This window comes from Sciurus vulgaris (genome assembly GCF_902686455.1).
Source record: "Sciurus vulgaris genome assembly, chromosome: 13".
In the NCBI taxonomy this organism is placed as follows: Eukaryota; Metazoa; Chordata; class Mammalia; order Rodentia; family Sciuridae; genus Sciurus; species Sciurus vulgaris.
Window position 1 is genome coordinate 35140629 of NC_136474.1, and position 20564 is coordinate 35161192.

Genomic DNA, 20564 nt, shown 5'->3' on the forward strand with positions numbered 1-20564 from the left:
GAACCTCTTAGATATGAGCCTGATCACCATCATCCTCTACAGAGAATCCTCCTGTAGCTTCCATCTCAAACAGAGAAAAAGCATAATCCTTGCTGCAATCTGCAGATGTCACCCCAGCATCATATCTCAACACTTTCCCAGATATCTCCAATCTATTCCTCAGTGTTTCAGCCTCATACTGCACCTGTGCCATTTTGCAAATGATTGCTATCATAATCATGTTGCAACTGTGTCACACAAAGAGAGAACTTTTAATTTTCTTGATCTGCAAAGGGAAGTGATTTAAGAGTGAGTACTAAAGAATGACAATATGGAGATTACAATGGCTGCATAAGGATATGATCACCTTTTCCCAACAGGAAAAATAAGGTGAGGGTGACGACCTCTCTTTGTCCCAAAGCAGAAGAGTCATGAACAGTTCTTCCTGAGCCTAGGTGAAATGTTGAGTAAAGATAGGCAGTTAGTCACTCAACAGAAGCAAATGTGACTATTAATAGAACACAGTCATCTGTCACTGCAGATTTGCGATGTATGGGTTATATCCTACTATTTCTTAATGTTTAAATTTTTTTAACTAAAACTTCTACACATTTCCCCAACTGTTACATTTACTAAAATAATTTAGTTACCAAAAAAGAAAGAAAAGAAAAAACATCTTCAATCATTTATTTATGTATTTAGAAAATATGTTTGGAGAACTGGTAAATGTTAACTTAGTGAGATAAATGGAATAGCTTCCAGTATGTGAACATTTGGAAGCATAAATCCCATGTTATTTTAATAAAAATGTATGCTGTCACATTGGACACAAAATCAAATTTGAAAATCATTTGAATTTTCCAGTTTCTGAATTCAAAATATTTCTTCCCTTATTTTTGATTTTTTATTCTTTTTTTTAAATCACATACCTATTTCACTTTTAGATTCTTCTTAACAATTTATTTAACATATCAGTTTCCTCCAAGATAACTATCTGGTTGTATATTCCAGTGGTTGGTTGTATATTTCAGGTGTATAACGGCCATAAAAATAATTAACATTAATACTTTCAACATCTAACTAGACAACCAGTTAAGGGATATTAATTCAAACAAAATATCATTACATCTCTTGACTTTGTCAGAAATAAAATTGATGGCCTGTGCATGTGAGCTGAGCCCATGGGTGAACCGGGGCCAAGGTAACCTGGGCTGTGAGGCTACAGAGAAAGATCTGATTGTCATGGACCTGTGACAGTTCCATATGTGCTTGTCCTTGTGCACAACCTTTACCTTGAGCAAGTCCACAGAAAAGAAGAACTGTGTACATCATGAGCCTCAATTCAGAAACAAAGTTCACAATGATGCTGAGAGTTTTTATTGTGATCATGATGTCTTGGGTGCTGAGGAAGCAGAGACCTTTGATCAGCTGACACCAGAAGAGAGCATGGAAAGGCTTGGAAAGATTGTAAGTAAAATAGATGGCGACAAGGACAGGTTTGTCAGTGTGGATGAGCTCAAAGACTGGATTAAATTTGCACAAAAGTGCTGGATTTGCAAGCATGTAGAGCAACAGTGGAAGGGGCATGACCTCAATGAGGATGGCCTCATTTTCTGGGAAGAATAGAAAAATGCCACCTTTGGCTACATTTTAATGACCCAGACCCTGATGGTGGATTTAAGTGTAAAAAATGATGGTCACAGATGAGCAGAGGTTTAATATGGCAGACAGAGATGGGGAGCTTATTGCCTCAAAGGAAGAATTCACAGCTTTCCTTTTCAGTTCCTATGGGTCCACTAACTGATCCTGCCATTATCTGATCAGGGACAGAATCCCTGTGCTCTTAGAAAACTTGGTTCAACTTGATTTCATTTTTTCCCCTGTAGAACTATTTGCTAATTTTGTCAAGCACAGCTTTGTTAGGAAGTTAGGGTTAGTGTCATGAAAATCAATCAAGTAGTGAGTGTGATCTCTTTACAGAATTATTTCTAGCTTTTTATAGGCCAGTTTCCAGCTAGAAACAGCTAGAAAACTAAAGGAAGAATACAAGTGTATTCAGGGCATACATTTATTTCTGGGTGTACATCTGTTGAAATGCTCACAACATAATTATTTGCCTGTTCAAATCACTGGAAGTGCTCCATGAGGCTCCACTTTTCCAGGAATTAATCTTGATGTCACTGCAATTAAAATTCACTCCTTGTCAGCATGGTGGCACATGCCTGTAATCCCAGCAACTTGGGAGGCTGAGGCAAGAAGATTTCAAGTTTGAGCCCAGCCTCAGCAACGTAGAAAAATCTTGTCTTTAAAAAAAAAAATTTTGTTAATTTTTTCTATTGTTACTTTTGTTTCAGTTTCATTGATTTCAGCTCTGATTTTAACTATTTCCTGTCTTCTACTACTTTTGGTGTTGGTCTGTTCTTCTTTTTCTAGGGCTTTAAGCTGTAGTGTTAAGTCATTTATTTGTTGATGTTTTTCTTCTTTTATTGAATATGCTCCATGAAATAAATCTTCCTCTAAGTACCGCTTTCATGGTGTCCCAGAGATTTTGATATGATGTCTTTGTTCTTGTTTACTTCTAAGAATTTTTTATTTCCCTCCTGATGTCTTCTGTTATCCATTCATCATATAGTAGCATTTTATTTAATCTCCAGCTGTTGGAGTGGTTTCTGTTTTTATACATAAGTGATGAATCTTCAGAAAGAGAAGTTAAGAAAACTACCCCATTCACAATAGCTTTGAGAAAAAAAAAAATACGTGGGAATCAATCTAACAAAGGAGGTGAAACACCTCTACAATGAGAACTACAGAACACTTAAGCAAGAAATTAAAGAAAACCTTAGAAGATGGAAAAATCTCCCATGTTCTTGGATAGGCAGAATTAATATTGTCAAAGCGGCCATACTACCAAAAGTGCTATACAGATTCAGTGCAATTCCAATTAAAATCCCAATGATGTACCTTACAGAAATAGAACAAGAAATCATGAAATTCATCTGGAAGAATAAGAAACCCCGAATAGCTAAAACAATTCTTAGAAGGAAGAGCGAAGCAGGGGGTATCATAATACTAGATCTTCAACTATACTACAAAGCAATAGTACCAAAAACAGCATGGTATTGGCACCAAAATAGACAGGTAGATCAATGGTACAGAATAGAGGACAAAGACACAAACCCAAATAAATACACTTTGTCATACTAGACAAAGGTGCCAAAGATATGCAATGTAGAAAAGATAGCCTCTTCAACAAATGTTGCTGATAAAACTGGAAATCCATATGCAGCAGAATGAAACTAAACCTCTATCTCTCACCCTGCACAAAACTCAACTCAAAATGGATCGAGGACCTCAGAATCAAACCAGAGACCCTTCATCTTATAGAAGAAAAAGTAGGTCCAAATCTTCAACATGTCGGCCCAGGATCAGACTTCCTTAACAGGACTCCCATGGCAGAAGAAATAAAACCAAGAATCAACAACTGGGATAGATTCAAACTAAAAAGCTTTCTCTCAGCAAAGGAAACTATCAGCAATGTGAAGAGAGAGCCCACAGAGTGGGAGAAAATCTTTGCCACTCATACATCAGATAGAGCACTAATCTCAAAAAACTCTACACCAAGAAAACAAATAATCCAATCAACAAATGGACTAAGGAAAGGAACACAGAAGATCTACAAGCAATCAACACACATGAAAAAATGTTCCACATCTCTAGTAATAAGAGAAATGCAAATCAAAACTACCCTAAGATTCCATCTCACCCCAATTAGAATGCCTGTTATCAAGAATACAAGCAACAACAGGTGTTGGTGAGGATGTGGGTAAAAGGTATATTCATACATTACTGGTGGGGTTGCAAATTAGTGCAGCCAATCTGGAAAGCAGAGTGGAGATTCTCCAGAAAGCTTGGAATGGAACCACCATTTGACCTAGCTATCTGACTCATTGGCCTATACCCAAAGGACTTAAAATCAGCATACTACAAAGATGCAGCCACATTAATCTTCATATCAACTCAATTCACAATAGCCAGATTGTGGAATCACCCTAGATACCCTTCAATTGATGAATGGATAAAGAAACTGTATATATATATATAAACTGTATATATATATATATATATATATATATATATATATAATATATATATATGAATTTTTTTATTTCCCTCCTGATGTCCTGATATATATACAATGGAATATTACTTCAGCCATAAAGAATAATAAAATTATGGCATTTTCTGGCAAGTGGATGAAATTGGAGAATATCATGCTAAGTGAGATAAGCCAATCTCTAAAAAACAAAGGACGAAGGATCTCGCTGATAAGTGGATTATGATCCATAATGGGGGGTGAGGGAGCAATAATGGAGGAAGGAGGGACTGTATAGAGGGGTGGGATGGGTGGGGGGAAGGGAAAAAATAACAGAATGAATCAAACAACGTTACCCTATGTAAATGTATGATTACTGAAATGGTATGCCTTTCCTCCATGTACAGAGAAACAACATGTATCCCATTTGTTTACAATAAAAATAAATAAAAATAATAAACAGGGCCAAATATAACTCAGTGGTAGAGAATCCTGGGTCCAATTCCTGGTATTAAAAAAAAATTTACTCCTTTCCAATCATGTCATCAAAAGTGCATTTAACAAGAGGTATGATCATTGAATGGGAATTTCCTTAAGGAACCCTAAGATCAAATGAAGAAATTATTTAGATCATCTTATATGAAAGCTTAAAACCTACCAATATAGTGGGGATTTCCCGCTTTTCTCTTTTGGATGGTAGTTAAATAGCAGTATTAGTTACAAGCTTGGTTGCAGTGTTCTTATCTTGTGGGCTGGTTTCTGAAAACCAGGTGTTGCTGACTTTACCAGGGATCCTCATACCTCAGAATGCAAACCACTCACTACTAGGTTGGTGTTCACCCTAGAGCTTGAGCTCAGATGCAAGGGTAGGAGACCTTACAGATAGAGGAGTCTGAGGACCATTGCTCACTCTTCCTGCCTTTGACCATCACACCCGATTCCCTCATTTCCTCCTCCTCTGCTGCCAAAAACACCAAAAAAGGTTTATCCTGGATCAGCAGGTGTTCTATTGTTATCAAAGATAAGAACCCTATAGAAGGGCTGAAGAAACCACCCTCTTGCCAACTCCAATTTACCCATATTTTACGTAATGATTTTAGTCCATTTCTTATTGATGGACCTCTTCTGAGAAGAACTATTGTATTCCAAATCTTTAACCCTCATGTTACTAAGATAAATAAACACACACACATAAAACCTTTATTATTTCCTATATCTCTGGATAATACATTCAAGTGGTGCTGGGTGATGATTATGTCTGAAACTAGGTATATGCTTTTGTCTTCCACAATCCTGTTGAGGTGGGCTGCTTGGTAACTTCACCCCTTTGCATCAAGCTCTTGATAGAGGATCCACTCTTTACATTTAACCCCAGTATAGGATAATGAACATTCTCCACCTCCAGATTCCCCTGTTTTATTAAGACAAGAGCTAATAAGAAATGCCACCACCCTAGCTTAAATAGGGCACCTCATGATCTGTATGAGCCTCAAGGTTCATTAGTTGCAGAGAGCACAGGTGTGACATGAAAGTCATGCACTTAGCAAACCAAAATCTGCTAGGATGGCAGCTTTTGGATGTGGGGACTTGCCAGCAAGCATTGTACTCTCATCTCTGTGAACCCCTTGAAGTTTTTTGTGGGTTTGGTTTTTTGGGGTATTTGTTTAAATCAAGCCTGAGGCTGGTGAATAGTAGCTGCACACCCACAGTATGTGTTCTGTGAGTGCTAGTTCTCTTAAATTTGGATATTGTTTATTTTTTATAGAATGTAAACCAAGTTTTATATTCGGTATTACAAACAGGTACCTATCTGTTTCTGAATAAAACCATTTACATTCAAACTGAGCCATAAACCCAGCTCCTGATTCAATCTTAATTGTGTTTTTACCAACAAAATTACAAAGAAAAGTCTAAGGGAGACATTTGGACATAAAATACTTTTGTCTACCTAGTATGGGTTGGCATGGTACCTCAGACACCAAGCACTGTTCCATCCTGGTCCGAAAAGGAGAAGCCCTGAAAAAATTATTTGTGTTTAGTGAACTGAACATTTCATCCCTAATATTTTCATCGTGAATTCATTTAGCAGAGGACGTGAATGTTTTGTAAAACATGGGTTTAACATTGCATCACATTATACATTAAAAAGGACAAACAGTGTCTTGGAAATGGGAAGCCAGGAGAGCTAAGATGTGGCTGCCACTCTTATGTCCCTGGTTATCTCATTTAAACAGATATTAAGTGTGTATCTCAGTAGTGTGATCACCAGCTGCTTCCCACTTTGTGAATAAATTGCTTAGAAGGAGTCTTTTGCATACCAGATGTGACCTAGATTTTTATTTTCAAAGGCAAGGAGAAAAAACTATTGTGTTAAAAAACGATTGCTGGTAAAATGCATGGTAAATGAACTAATCTTACTTTTATGCATGTTTGGGCTAATATGTTATGGTATTATTGCTTCATTTATGAAAAAATTGAGGAAAATATTTCAGCAAATTAAACTTAGAAATATTCCACCAAATTAAACTAAGGCTTAGGGATAGCTATTTTGTTGTTAGCAAGTATTTAAATGGTAGACAGATCAGCAAAAAAGACAGAAAATAAAAATATTTTAAAATTGTATTTGAGATGAGTCTCTGATAAAAGGGTGAGACATGGGTATGCTGTGAGTTAGTTAAACATTGAAGAACAATTTGAACAATTACAGTCCTTTCAATGCATATGAAAGCTTTTTAAAAAAAATATCAAAGCTCATCTGTCTGCTGGGTTGGGTAAGTCTTACTACTCTGTTAAATGCAGAAAACAAGACTTAAATGTAACATATTCATTACCTTATCCAGTCTCTCTCCTGTTTCATTTCCTTTCACCTTTAGGAGCTACCACTCCAAAACCAGTCCCAGAACCTGACAAACAGACCACATGGTTAAAATTGCTGGAGTCATAGCCCAGCACCTTGCCATTCATTGTTATATATCTTGGAATTGTGTTCATAATGAAGAAAAGGTGAGTCCCCAGCTGTTGCCAAAAATGTAATTATCTCTCATTGTTTGTCAGGTTGCTTCATGTGTGAAAGTATTCAGTTACTGAGTTGTCATTGATGACCAGGACACATCTGTGACTCTGTGATTGCCTACATTTTTCATTATGTAATATTCACAGCTATGGGAAAGAACTTTAGAGTAAATGGCTGTGGGTTTGTTTGAATATTCAAAACATATTGTGCCAGAATAGTATAAGAATTATGTGCCTTATAATGCATAAAGCCCTGAAAATCTTAAAAGCTATTTCCCTGCTAGGGAATTAGTAGTAATTGTTACTAACATGCTAGTATATTTGAGACTTTCAAGAGTATGAGAAAGGACTTTTCCTCATTATTTTATAAGGAAGAGGAACCCACGTTACGTGGAGGCCCCATGCCAGAGTGTTTGCTCCAAAGAAAAATAGCAGAACATCAACACATATTAAGGATAAGTTAGTGTGCTAGTTAAATGTTATAACCTGGCCCTGTCTAGCTAAGGGGTCATCTGGGGAAAGAGACCAATCTATCTGGTTATAGAAAACAATTCTTACTTTCCATTATTGAACCATTTTGCTCTGTAAAGACAAGTAAAACCATACTTAGCAAAGAAATCTTCAATGTGTATAAAAATGACCAACTTAAAAATATAGAAGTTACAAAAATGATAAGATAATCTCGAAAACAGGAAATACATGGGTCTTGTTACTTTTCCCTGTAGTTTAAATACAATTCCTGTCATGGAGTAGGAGTGAGGTCATGAATGGGGGTGACGGAGGAGAGGTTTCCCGGGAAGGTCATGAAAGTTGAAGGCTCAACTGGGTCCTGAAATCTTCTGGTGTCCTTTAAGCAGATAGGAACATGATCCAGATTTTATGGTAGGAAGTTGAACTGAGTGAGGAGGGGAAGTCCTCTAGTCAGAAAGACCAGTTGAGTGAAGAGATGAGGCAACCTAAGAAACAGTTGAGAGGTAAATTTTATTAGCCATTTAGAGGGAGAACAAACAATACAGAGAGAGCCTGTCTCCTGGGGTGGGCAAGTCAGTGGAGACAGCACCTTTCACCAAAAGGTGGAGTGGAGGAGGAACTGGAGCCCATGTGAGGAGTAAGATGGTGAGTTCAACTGTGCACATGCCAAGTTCAGGGCTCCATTAAGGGAGGTGTGCCCTGGTAGGTGGGCATGCTCCTGTGGAGGAATCTTAATTCCATAGTCCACATGGCTTCATTTTTTTCTGGAGCTGAAGCCATGGGTTCACATGAGGGAGTTATAGAGTGAGGAGCAGCATCATCAAGAATGAAGGTAAAGCCTGGGGTGATAGCAAAATAGAAGGGGTGAATTGATATCCAAATATGTGCATATGTGCTGATTTCTTCTTTCTCCATGTGTACTTTCTTCAAGTTCAGCTCCAAAATGAAGTGTGGGCCTTTGATAGCTGTATACACCACTGGTTTAGGGTCTTTGTCATTTTATGTTCTTTATACCTTGTCATATGCGCTTTATCCTTTTTTTTCTCATTTTTCACCCTAATTTAGTTATCGCCTCTTTATAGTCATTATGTAATTGCCTACATTCCTGTACATACAGAATCTTTCACTTATTTTATATCTGACAGACCAACTGCCAACTGTGAGATTGTACAGTAATTCAGAGAAAACCATTCAAAGACCGAGTCGTTACAGTAAAACATTATTTTTTTCTTAGACATGTTTAATCTGCAGGTGGCCCATTCAGTGAAGATCTTTCCCAAGATACAATCTATAGGATCAACACAGTTTTACCCATGTCTTAAGGGACCAGAAACAAATGCGAACAAAGAACATAGAGACAGACAGAGAGAATCCTCAAACCATGGCCAACAGATGGAAATCTTTAAAACAGACTAGGTAAAGAGAAATTCTCCCCAAGTTCCCAACTCTCCCTCAACTGTGACTTCTACACCGGTGGTGCCACAGATTGATAGGGACCAGATGTTCCCCCAAAGGGGAACCAGATGTGTAGAATCAAGAATGTTGGTGTGCACACCAGGGGAGCTTACTGAATGGCCAAGGTGTCTTGAATTTACTGCATTCAGTTAACTTTTTCTCAAAGAAGACGGAGGTGGAGTAATCCTTACAGTGCAGGGAAGGAAGGCAAGAGTTCCTTGAAGCAAAGGGTGCTTTGGTAGCTGCTGGAATTCCCTTGGTCCCTCCCTTTACTTAAGGAATAGCTCCTCTTATTTGACTCAAGGCCCAGCTTTTAAATTTCCAGTTGTCAGCTTTCAAAACATTCACTACATCCTCAGCATGGAAGTGCAGTTGGATTGCCAGGCCTGCCCAAGAAAGCTGGAGCAAGAGCTGCTCTATGGTCCCACCTGGCGTACCAAATTTGTAACTGAAAACTCAGTCCTTGTCCCTGAATGCCAATCCAATACCAAGGATGTGGTTTTGAAAAAAAAAAAAAAAAAAAAAATTATTGCTTTGTTATCAAAGAAGAAGCACAGGGGACTCCTGTCCCAGAGCCTTTGATTCTGCCCATCAGGAAGAACAGGGGACTTTTAAAGGAACTATCCAAAGACCAGATGTCCTGACAGGTGGTCCCCGGTCTCTCTGAGGGTGTGTTAACATTCACTTATTAATTTGGGAGATAGTCACTTCGTAGCTCCTCTGGCAGATATCGCCTTCCTGTGGAACACAGATAACTCAGGGTAATCTTATTCCCCGTCCCCAGGTTAGGGAGTAGGAGAGGGAGAAGAGGAAAAGGAAAACATATCCCTTTTAAAATAAGCTTCAGAGCTATATTCAAAAGGTGAAGTAGACCACCGTTACAATATCACATAACACAAAGATACTAACAGTAACTATCTACTCCATGTTTATGTTATACAAAATTCCGCAAGTTGTAAAATATGATTCGCTGATCATGGGAGCAGTGCTTAGAGAGATACATGATAAAATCTTTTACCATAAATAGTTCCAATTAAAAATTTTTCCATATGAAAAGCAAAGCCAAAATCACCATTATTTTAAGAACATTAAATGAGTCTAAAACACAATAACCTCTGAAGGGTTATGGAAAACAATATTCCTGCAAAATAGCCCCTGAAGGAAAATGAAGAGAGGTGCAGCTCAGGGAAGGGAGGGGAAACTAGCCAAGAAACAAAGGACCCTGGGGAAAGGGGTGGATACTGAATGGTGGACCCTACATGATGATCCTCCCCCATGGCAAATTAGTCCTAAACAACAGCACAGCAAATACCAATGGGCAAGACTTGAGTACTCACTCCTCAGGATCTGGACTCTTTAACTCCTCAGACAAGTTTCAACCTTTTTACAACTACTGTCCTAAATTACAGTTTGAATCCATTCACTTATCCCCTGATGGTCAAAACTTCACATATGCAGCTTCCAATGATTACATTGTTGTACCCTAGAAAACCAAAATCCTCTCTGTAAATGAAGGCCATTTTCCCATCTGGAAAGTCGACCTCAATGGCACCCAAGTCAGTGAAGGAATAAAGAGTTCTCTGAATTCCTTGAGGTCTGCTTCCAGTCCTTTTGTGCTTACATTTTGGTTCCCTGACTGAAAAATGTTTGTAAGGTAAAATGGACTCTTCCCCTTTCCTTTCCCCTTCCCCTGAAGTTAAGTTAAGCAGCTGATGAGACCTGGGGAGTGACTGTTGAGACTCTGACACTGCTGTGGTCCTCTGAAGTTGGGAGTCCCCCAGCCACCACTTGCAACATGGCTGAATCCTCACACTGACTGTGCACACACTATCCCATGGAAAGAGACCCTCCACAAGTTCTGAATCCACTTTGGCTTTACAGCTACTGGTATGCAACCCATAACTGACCCTAACCCTGGGCTAGGTTTCCGCGGCCTTTGCTACACAGACAGTGCAAGGATTTGTATCAAGTCCTTTGTTGGTGCTGGAGGCTTCTCTTTCTGACCCCCTTCCCACACCCTTGCCACCCTCTCCCTGATCCTTCCCTTCCTGATACCCTGCAGACCTTCAGAGGCCCCTTTGCCATTTTGTTCCTGCATCCAACACCAGTATTTAAATTCTCCAGAAAGGTAAAACTCCATGTCTCATCCATCCATCAAGTCTCTAGAAGATGGGCACCCTGCCCTGAGTCCTCTGCCTTTTGGCCCATGGGACCCTGAAGGTTCCCCCATCATTGTCTGGTCTCCAGCAGATAGGTGCCCTGGCCCTGAGACCCCACCTTTTGGACCGTGGTACCCCGAGAGTCCCTCCACCATTGAAATTGGGGTGAAGACATTCCCCCACTTCTGGTGGCACTATCTAGCTCAGTATCAGAAAGAATCCAGGGGATGCTTTGGTTTTAATTTGACGCCACAATCACCCCTTCAAATCATGGGAATCAGTCAATTCCACAGGACTCCCGTTTGGGTTGTCTCATTGGCAATTTTAAGACCCCTTACTCCCAAACGGACCTCAAAATCAAATGCCTCATTAAGCTCAGCACTTGAATTTGTTCACACTAAAAATTAGATAAACTGCACCAATGGCCCAAATATGGAAACTTTGATCAAGAAATTTTCCAAAAATTAAAAAAGTCATTTATTGTACAAAGGCAAATTCGAGTGAGATCCCCTACCTCAAAACCTTAGTTGTCCTTTGCTCAATCCCCCATTATGAAAACCTTAAAAATATAAATTTCCACATTTCCTGCCATCCACAATCTTCAGGAAAAGTCAAGAGAACAAATAGGACCCTGAAGGCAAGTTTAACCAAATTATCTATAGATACTCACTTAGATTGGATTAAGCTCCTCCCTTTGGCCCTCCTCTGGATGCAAGCCCTACCCCAAAAAACCCTTATGCTCAGCCCCTTTGAACTTCTTTATGGGTGACCCCTCTCCCCTACCTACCATTCAACCTCAATCACCTAGTGTTTCTCTTCTTTTTTCTTTTGATAGTAGTGAAGAGTAAACCCAGGCCCTTGCACATGCAAGGCAAGTATTCTACCACTGAGTTACATCGCCAACCCTTAAAGTAAACTCTTAATAGCATTTGTGTTATGTTTAAGAGTTCAAAGTAATGAAAACGTAAGCCTCAATTTTCTTTTATGCACATTATTTTAAAAGGATTATAGCCCTATTTCAAATGAATGTTTACAAGGTAAATAATGATTTAAGAACATGCTCAATTAGAAGGACAAGTGTTGAAATTTTAAGAATTAAATATAATAATATAAAACACTAGTTAGGATAAAAAGAACAATGTATGTGCAGTACAGTGACATTTTAGGAATGCAGAGAATTTTTAAAAGAAAAACTCAGGACTAAATACTTCACTAAGAACTTCTATTACTAACTTAATAGAAGATTTATATAGAAAAGGATAATGCATTTAGATACAATGTCAATTCAGTGTATGTGGCAAAAATGACAAATGAAGTTTAAAAATTCCAATTTATCAGGTCTCTAATATTAGACATTTTTTATCCATATTTTGGCCGCTTCTTCAATAGAAGCCAATTCTCCATTGTGAGTCAGACTTAGTGAACATACCAGCATCTCTCCCAGGATTGGTTTTCTAGCAAATTAGGGAAGAGACCTCAGGATATATGGATGAGCCTTCAGTGTTCAAGGGGCATGGGCAGATAAAGGACTGCAACAGGCAGTTAGCTCATATTTTCTATTCCAGACCTTTCTGCTTTAAATAATTACTACCTATGGATAGAGCTGGGAAGGCTTACAGTGACACTGCAAGATAAATATTTACTCTGTGGTATTCATTTATCCAGGATTTAACTTACCTGTGTTAACATTACCCCTTTGTCAGCACAAGTAATTAAGAGTTGGTTATATTATTTTAAGAAGTTGAGCACGAAACCAAGAAGCACACGGAGGAATGCAAGCAGTCAATATTGGATTATATAATGAGATGATGCCTTTACAATGTTTATGCCCTATAATGTCCTCACAATAAAGGGGCAACAACTTATGAGTGTGACATAATTGTATCACACTATTAAACAGTACAATAATATGGAGAATTTTATTTAGTTCACACAAATAGTTTCTCAGATCTGTACAGTGAAAAGCTAGACTGACCTAGGGGTAAAAATCCTTACATTGATAACAAATATCTTATAGTCCCATATATCCTATATAATCAATTGTTAAGGAAAAACAGTCCATAATCATGTGGGTTATGCAGACTTTGTAAATGCCATTTTGTATTACTTTTTTCCAAACTGGCCAAAGACAATGTAGTCTTTTCCTTTTTTATGCATTTCAAAATTCACTTATGTCAGTGTTCCTTTCCACCCCATTCCATCCCATTACCAAACAGGAATGAGGTAAGGGGTGAGAAAAGCATTCTTGTTTCTCATTTTCCCCCTTTTCCCTTGGAATAAACCAAGACTTCATTAATTTTTTTGAAATTGGAATGATAACAAAAGTCTCAAAGTTATCTTCAAATAAAATGAAGTAAATAATAGGCATTCAAATGTCAGTAAGCTAGTAATCCCCAATATAGATGTAAGATAGTTTCACTTTAACAGGGAAGTGTTGGAACAGAAGAAAGGCTTCCTGAGATGCAATCATTTACAAAATAAATTATTTTTATTTTTATAATAATAATTTTATTTTTATAATAAAATAAATTATTCCTGGATAGATTATTCCTAGGAAAGAATGAACCTTTCTCCTCCTTTCATGAACCTTGTAAGACTAGGGTATAGTGGCAGGCAAAAGTTATATTGGACTGTAAATCATCCACCATATTGATTAGTCATTTTTGTTTAAAATATTCTCAGCTGGGGAGATAGCTCAGCAGTAGAGCATTTACCTAGCATGCGCTAGGACCTGGGTTCAGTGTCCAGCACTTTAAACAGCAAACCATTCTTAGCATTAGACATTTTTAATGGAAGTAAAAAAAAATTATTAAAATAACATTCACTTCTTCTATTCTAGCCACATAAGTTGGCTGCAGTGATACAGATTTCTGCCCTAATTTGTAAAATATTCCAAGAGTTGCTAACGTCCCAAGAACTGGAGAAAGCTGCCACCAACTAATAAACTACCAAAGTAAATGTAAACACAGTGTGGTTTTCATCTTCTTTCATATAATCCCAGGTAACCCCATATAACTTTATAAATATCTTATGAAGACAAAAAGTTTAAAAACCTATCAAAACCATTTATAATATTTAAATGCAGAAAACCCTTCTTTCAACAAGGTCACAAATCACCCAAAAAGTGTGGTCACACAAACAGAATGAGTGAAATGTTTAAAGTTTAGGACAACCAAAGAAGCCCCATGTAACTTTTTAAATATAATCATTTACTCAAATATACCGTAAATGGGAATGGTGATAACACAGGAAGCAAAAATAAGTTTGCAAGTAAAATTTCTAGAAGTTCATGAAAACAATACCATCCCATATTGCAGATGCAAAATGAGAAACAGTTCTAATGGGGTTAAAAGTTCTCTTGGTCTTGCAAGGTGCTAACTACTTCCACTTCCTGTGTCAGAAAGTTAGTCCACAGGAGGAGCTGGTGGATCCTGTCCATTAAGAGGACTGGTTGTCTTTCCAAATAAATTCCATCCTTTTCAGTCAGGACGTCTCAACAAGAACAAGATAACCACAATAACAATTCAGGCCTCCAAGATCATAGTAATGCTGATGCCACTGTCACCAGAATCATGGTATACATTGACCAGTCTTCTCCTTGCATGTTTGTGACATCAAACACATTTACTAGGATCAAATCCAGCTTCTGCCGTGGTTCCCCAGTTTGAGTTACTTGATTGTTGAAATCTACCCAGACAACAACTCATGGGGCTGGAGGGTGGGGGCCAGACCCCGACTCCGCAGAAGGATCACCCTGGGCTTCCAGAATGCTTCCTCTACTCAGGACTCAGCTGCCAACAGTATTCCTGGCCACCTGTATCCTCCCGTCCTCTCTTTGAATTTGTTGGGCCACATCAATCTTAGTCACCAGACCTGGACCTGCCAGCTGCTGTGCAGCTTGGTGCAACGTGTTGCAACCTCTCGAGACCCTTCAGGCCTCAGCTGCCCAGTGCGCATGCCCCCCCTACTCTGGTGGGCAGCTTTAGGCCTCTTCACCACATCAGGTGCATTGTCCTTCTGCACAATCCTGGGAGTCTGGAGGAGAGAGAAAAGAGAATGTTGTGTGATAAGTAAGCAGCCTCGGCGTCACTTTTGTTTTTTAATTATTGGGACATTATGTTATATATAATACTATAATACTGGGATTCCTCCTTACCTATGTGTACATGTGCACAACAGAACAACATAAAAATTGGACAGTTTTGTTCCCTAGTTCGTCCTCTTGCCCTCCCTGTCCTCCCCCTGGTGTCCAGAGTAATGATGGAGTGCAAAGGTTTTCTAGATGGGGTCAAAGAGGCATTTGGGGTCTTAAGAACAGGATCTAATCGAGCAAAAAGTGGTAAAGGACAGCAAGAAATCGCTTGTCAAAGGAGGTGACAGCAGAGATTAGTATATACAGCCCGGGACAAGTTTGAGATCACCTCTGAAGTGTTAAAAGGCTGCCACAAGAAAGCAGCAGTGTGTTTCCAACAGGGCAAGTTCAGCATCCCAAGAGCCAGCAAGGAAGCTGAGACATTGCTAGAGTGCAGCGGCAGGGATGCTGGGACCATGCCCATGTTGTTCCTCTGAGTTTATCACTAAGCCTCACACAAAGTAGGCACTCACTCACTGGACAAGCACAGGAGGTGAAGAGTTAATAGAGTGGACTGGGACCTGTGGAGGTGGAAAGGAAGTCTAGAAAAACAGGTCTGGCTCTCACAATGCCACCTGGATTCTCCTCTCTGAGCAGGACTCTATGTTTGATATGCAATCCCTAACCAAAGTCAAGATTGAATTTTCTATATATCAGCCCTAATGGAGATAAAAAAAAATAATGAGCATTAATGTTTTCATAACACTTCTGTAAGGAAGGAGGCTCCCACGTGCACATCACGTGGACCAAAAGTTCCGCCTGCCATCTGCTTCCATGGCAAGGACATCTCACAGCCTTTTCATGAGGGTAGTAGACAAGATGTTCCAGTGTTGACCCACTGACTGATGGTGTTAGGTAACCTTTCTTAGAAAGAGTTAAGCTACTGAGTTCCTGTGTTCGTTTCTTCCTTCTTTTCCTAGCCCTTTCCACAAAGGATTTGAAGAGACCCAAATCATATAATCCTGTTTCATGGGATGGGCCCAAAGTTATCTCATTGATTCTTTTTTTTTGTTTTCTTCTAGGAACCCTGGAAACAGAAAAAGATGCAGTCCCAATCTCAGAACAAGAGGTTCCTGCAGGTAGGCAAACCAGTAGTGACAAAGAGTGTATTTTCCCCATGAATTGGTTCAGATAGGTGTTCACAGGGCCTTTCGCAACCTCCATCATCTCTGTCACTATAGGTAGTGAGCATGTCCCTCATCATCTCTGTCACCACAGGTTGTGAACAGCCCCTCCAGGTCCACCCCTGTGCAAGGGGCCTGAGCCACTGACCCCACCCCACTTTTAGTAACAGAAAAAATCTGGAAGCTATTGCAAAGGCCAGGAAACCTGAGGCTGCCCATGGAAGGCCAGGCCAGGTGGAGAGAGGTCTTGCATGTGCCAGACTCAGGCCTGGTAGCAAAGGCAGGGATGCAGAGGCGGCCCTGTCATCTGCCTGCAGGGACCTCTGAAGCAGAGGCTATGGCAGAGTCATACGGTTGCCTAGGACACTGGGCCAGCTTGCATTTTTCAGTGAGGAGGGGTTCAGAGAAGGTTGGTGAAGTATCTCCGATACCCTGGCTGAGCTTTTCCTTAGAGGAAGGACCAGGACTCACTGACACTGCCCATAGGGTCAGCTGAGGGACTCTGGGGATCACCAGGGAGGGTTGGTGGCCTCAGTGACTCAACACAGTGACTGTTGGAGATGGAGAAAGGAGGAACCAAGAAGATGAGGTGGTCTAGCATGGAGAATGTGTTGGGACAGTCAAGGATGGCAGAAAGGCCCTGCCTCTGACCCAGGTGTCCTCATAATCATGATAGTGATTACCTTCTGAGCACGTGTGCACTTGTCCCTTGCCCTAACCCTTCAACTGGGGAGGCAGTCATTTCTCCTCCCTGAGGAAACCGAGTACCAGTGTGTGGGCAAAGAACAAAAGGGGTTGGCTGTGCCATAAGTAGCCAGTACCCTATTGGGGTTGAGGGGCTATAAGAATGGGCCTCTCAGAGTAGAGAATAGTTCTCCCAGATCCTAAGCATTCCAATCTCTTTCCCACTTCTCTTCATTTCCCCGATGGAAGGTGACAAGAGGAGATTTGCCCTCAAGACCTAGGTAGTCATCTAGGTTTTTTTCATGGAGCCTTGAGCAACTCACCGAGGCTCTTGTTGGTTCTGGATTTGTTTCTATTTCTGTAAAATTGGATAAATCCAGCCTGCTGTCAGACAGAGGAGCTCAGAGGGGCTTGGCTATCCACCCATCAGGACTGGCCTAGCCTAGAACTTCAGTCTCACTGCAGAGTTGAAGATGCCTGCAGGGGCCTGACAGCCACTCTGGAAGCTGTCTCTGCCTGGTCCCACCTCATCCCTCTCTGCAGTGTAGTGTTGGTGGAGGTGGAAACTCCCTGAGGTTGGTCACTGCTGTCTGTTACTATGCAATGCACAGAGGCCTTTGGGGAATTCCTACAGGAAGGCATTCTATAGCACATTGGTGGCTTTGAAGAGCCAATGGGATCAGCATCAAGCAACTTGGGAAAGAAGAGCCCATGTTAACAACCCTCACAAAGAGATGCATGAGATACTCCACTGCAGAGCTGGGAGTGGGAGTGGGGGACCACCACACATACAGTTGTATGTACTAAAGACACACAGCAGGCAACTGGGCAATCCATGAGTTAGACATGAAACAGAGACTTGCTTTTCCTTATGGCATGGAAAAGAAGAACAAAACACCAACAACACAGGTATGATTCAGTCTGTACCAACAGCAAGTATGTACACAAGGAACATACAGGTGCTCGTTTCCATCCAGGAGATACCCACAACCACCAGTGGGCTCTGGCCAAGATACCCCTCCAAAGTGACAGCCTGTCAGATATTCCTCCCCATTGTTACCCTCTCTGGGTGTTAGTAGGCCCCTCTGAGAAACCAAGGGACCTTGTCACAGTGTCCTGTGCCACTCTAAAGACAGAAAATACCACTGAGGAATGAAATCCCAGCAGTGCCCAAGACCACCTCAGCATGGCTTGTCCCAATATGCCATTTCAGTATGGAGAAGCTGCCTGTCTCCTCTAGGGCCACTTGCACTCAGGAAGGGTCCACCCTCAATGGCCCCATAGAGCCAAACTGCAGCCAGTTCATGGCTATGTCTGGCCCATGATTGGCGCAGCACCAACTCAGGTCCTCCACTGCATGAGCTGCTTTGATGCTCCATTCTAGGTCATGGTAAATGATTTTAGCTAAATCAAGAGAGACTGTAATCTCCTATTACAAAACTTTAACCTGCAATTCATTTCTCAATGATTCTGCCAGATGAACAGTAATAGACTTCTGCCATTGCCGTGATCAGTCTGGGCCACTGCCTTAATTCAGGCATTGTGGCACCAAAGACCAGGAAAGAACACAGAATAGCACAGTTCCTGTGTCATTTGGAACCACTGAAAGGTCAATGGGCAATTTGGCAGCAAGGATAAGAACCTAATAAAGGCATCAGCATAAACCTGTCCTGAGGCAGGGCACATTTGGCCTGGGAAATGCTGGATTCATTCAGCCATGGTGGCTGATGACCACCTCAGGCTATCCAAGGCCTGAATAAACTCAATGACTTTGGGTGCTACTCTTAGAAAATGTAGTACCAGTAGCAGTTGCAATTTTGGGAGATAAAGCCAAACAAGAACAAACTGAAATCAGTTGTTTTGCAGTTGTGCAAAGGGATCTGTCAGTAGTAGATAATATCCATGTTAAGGGAAATATTGTTAGGGGAGTGTTGGAATTTTGAGCTCTACCCCTGATGTGCAGTCATGCTCCTGTTTCCAAACCTACGAGGAAGGGCTAAATCTAAAGAGTGCACATGAAAGCAGTCACTGGTATGGCCCTGAGTAAATGTCAGCCACATGGAGCTAGAGACATGGGGTACCAGCTGTGGATGGCAGCAGCAGGAGTTCCTGGGAGTGTGGGAGGGAGCTCTACCAGTGAGGTGGCCAGCAGGACAGACCAGGCCAGGAAGCCTCTTTCAGACTCACTAAGACAGGATAAGCTTCTGCTCTACCCAAACCACACTAGTTTTACACTCACTTCTGGCAACACATCCTATTCTTTTGCTCTTCTCACTCGCTTAACCTCCACACTGACAAGGAAAAAAGGCAGAAGCCCAGTTCACCAGCTTGTTCCCTTAACAGTTGCTGGGAAATTTCTGAACCATGCAGATTCACATGGCAGTAGGGTGATGGTTGATGTCCTTGACACCTGATGGAGTCAAACTCTTCACCATATAAGCTCTTGGGTTCTTTCTTCCTTGGAATATGCTCATCTTTTCTTTCTCCTTTCTGGTTCTGGTCCACCTGGCTCTTCCTGTGCTTTAGAGACATGAAAGGAGACTGAAATTTGTCTCCAGTTTCTGGGGAGTTGAAAGTAGCATCCATGGCTCAGGTGTCAGAAAGTCAGTTCTGGCTTCTGAAAGTTGAAACCACCATAGCCCACTAACAGTGGCTCCAGCTTCTGGAGAACTGAAAGAAATTTCTGTAGTTGGGTCACCAAAACCTGCTTCATGTGTGAGAGCTCTCATCTCATCAACAGCTATCCAGGGATGCCTGACCCTGGTTCTGGCTTCTGGGGAGTTGAGAGAAACTCCCGTAACTCGCTAGCAGCAATTTCCAGTAGCTCTACTGCTGTGATTCCAGCATCTGGGAAATTGGGAGAATTCCTGTAGCTGAACCACTGGATCAGGAGTACTTAGTTGGAGCCCATATGCTGTAACTGGTGTTTTTCGTTTTTTCCTTGTACTTGGGGTGTGCCATCCAGGCACGTTACTCCAATAGGCTCATCCATTTTATCTCATACCTTTCTTTCTGGCCCTGCATATGTAAGCTGATATTTTTTTTTGGCATATTTAATTCAGCATTTCTTGTAAACAGTTTATGAATAACTCTTAGGCTATAATCACAGGGTTAATTGTGGAGGCTGTTAGCAGCTCTCCACCTCTTTCCCCCTGCCCCCTGCTACTTTCAATAAGGTAATGCAGGTTTACTTGATAGATCCATTATCTCAAACCATCCTAGTTACAATTTAACTCATAGATTCATTTGAACAAAATATAATTTTTAAAGTTGCCTCTAAAAGTAAGCTACTGTAAAATCACTGTTTTAATGTCCAGGGGGGAAACTTGATTGATTTCTTTCAAACCTGACACCCTGAATAGATCCCTCTGGGGCCCAGCCTCTGGTATAGCAGGCTGCTCTTTTCCATAATCAGAGTCCATAGAATGAATATTACCACTCTCTTTATATGGACA

At 40.7% G+C, this 20564-nt stretch overlaps 1 protein-coding gene across 13 annotated transcripts in view; it reads left to right on the forward strand.

Moving 5' to 3' along the window:
• LOC306642727 (THO complex subunit 1-like) overlaps positions 1-17343 on the forward strand; it is a 192735-nt gene extending 175392 nt beyond the window's left edge. For 6 of the 13 annotated variants that reach the window (XR_013758607.1, XR_013758613.1, XR_013758624.1 and 3 more), the window contains 3 exons: positions 6946-7075; positions 10707-10897; positions 12005-15946. The gene's annotated coding sequence lies outside the window, so the exon portion shown is untranslated. Of the gene's footprint in view, positions 1-6945; positions 7620-10706; positions 10898-12004; positions 15947-16054; positions 16157-16323 lie in introns of those variants that run through there. The other 7 variants (XR_013758611.1, XR_013758612.1, XR_013758609.1 and 4 more) reach the window with 6 other exon arrangements.
• Positions 17344-20564: the final 3221 nt, after the last annotated feature.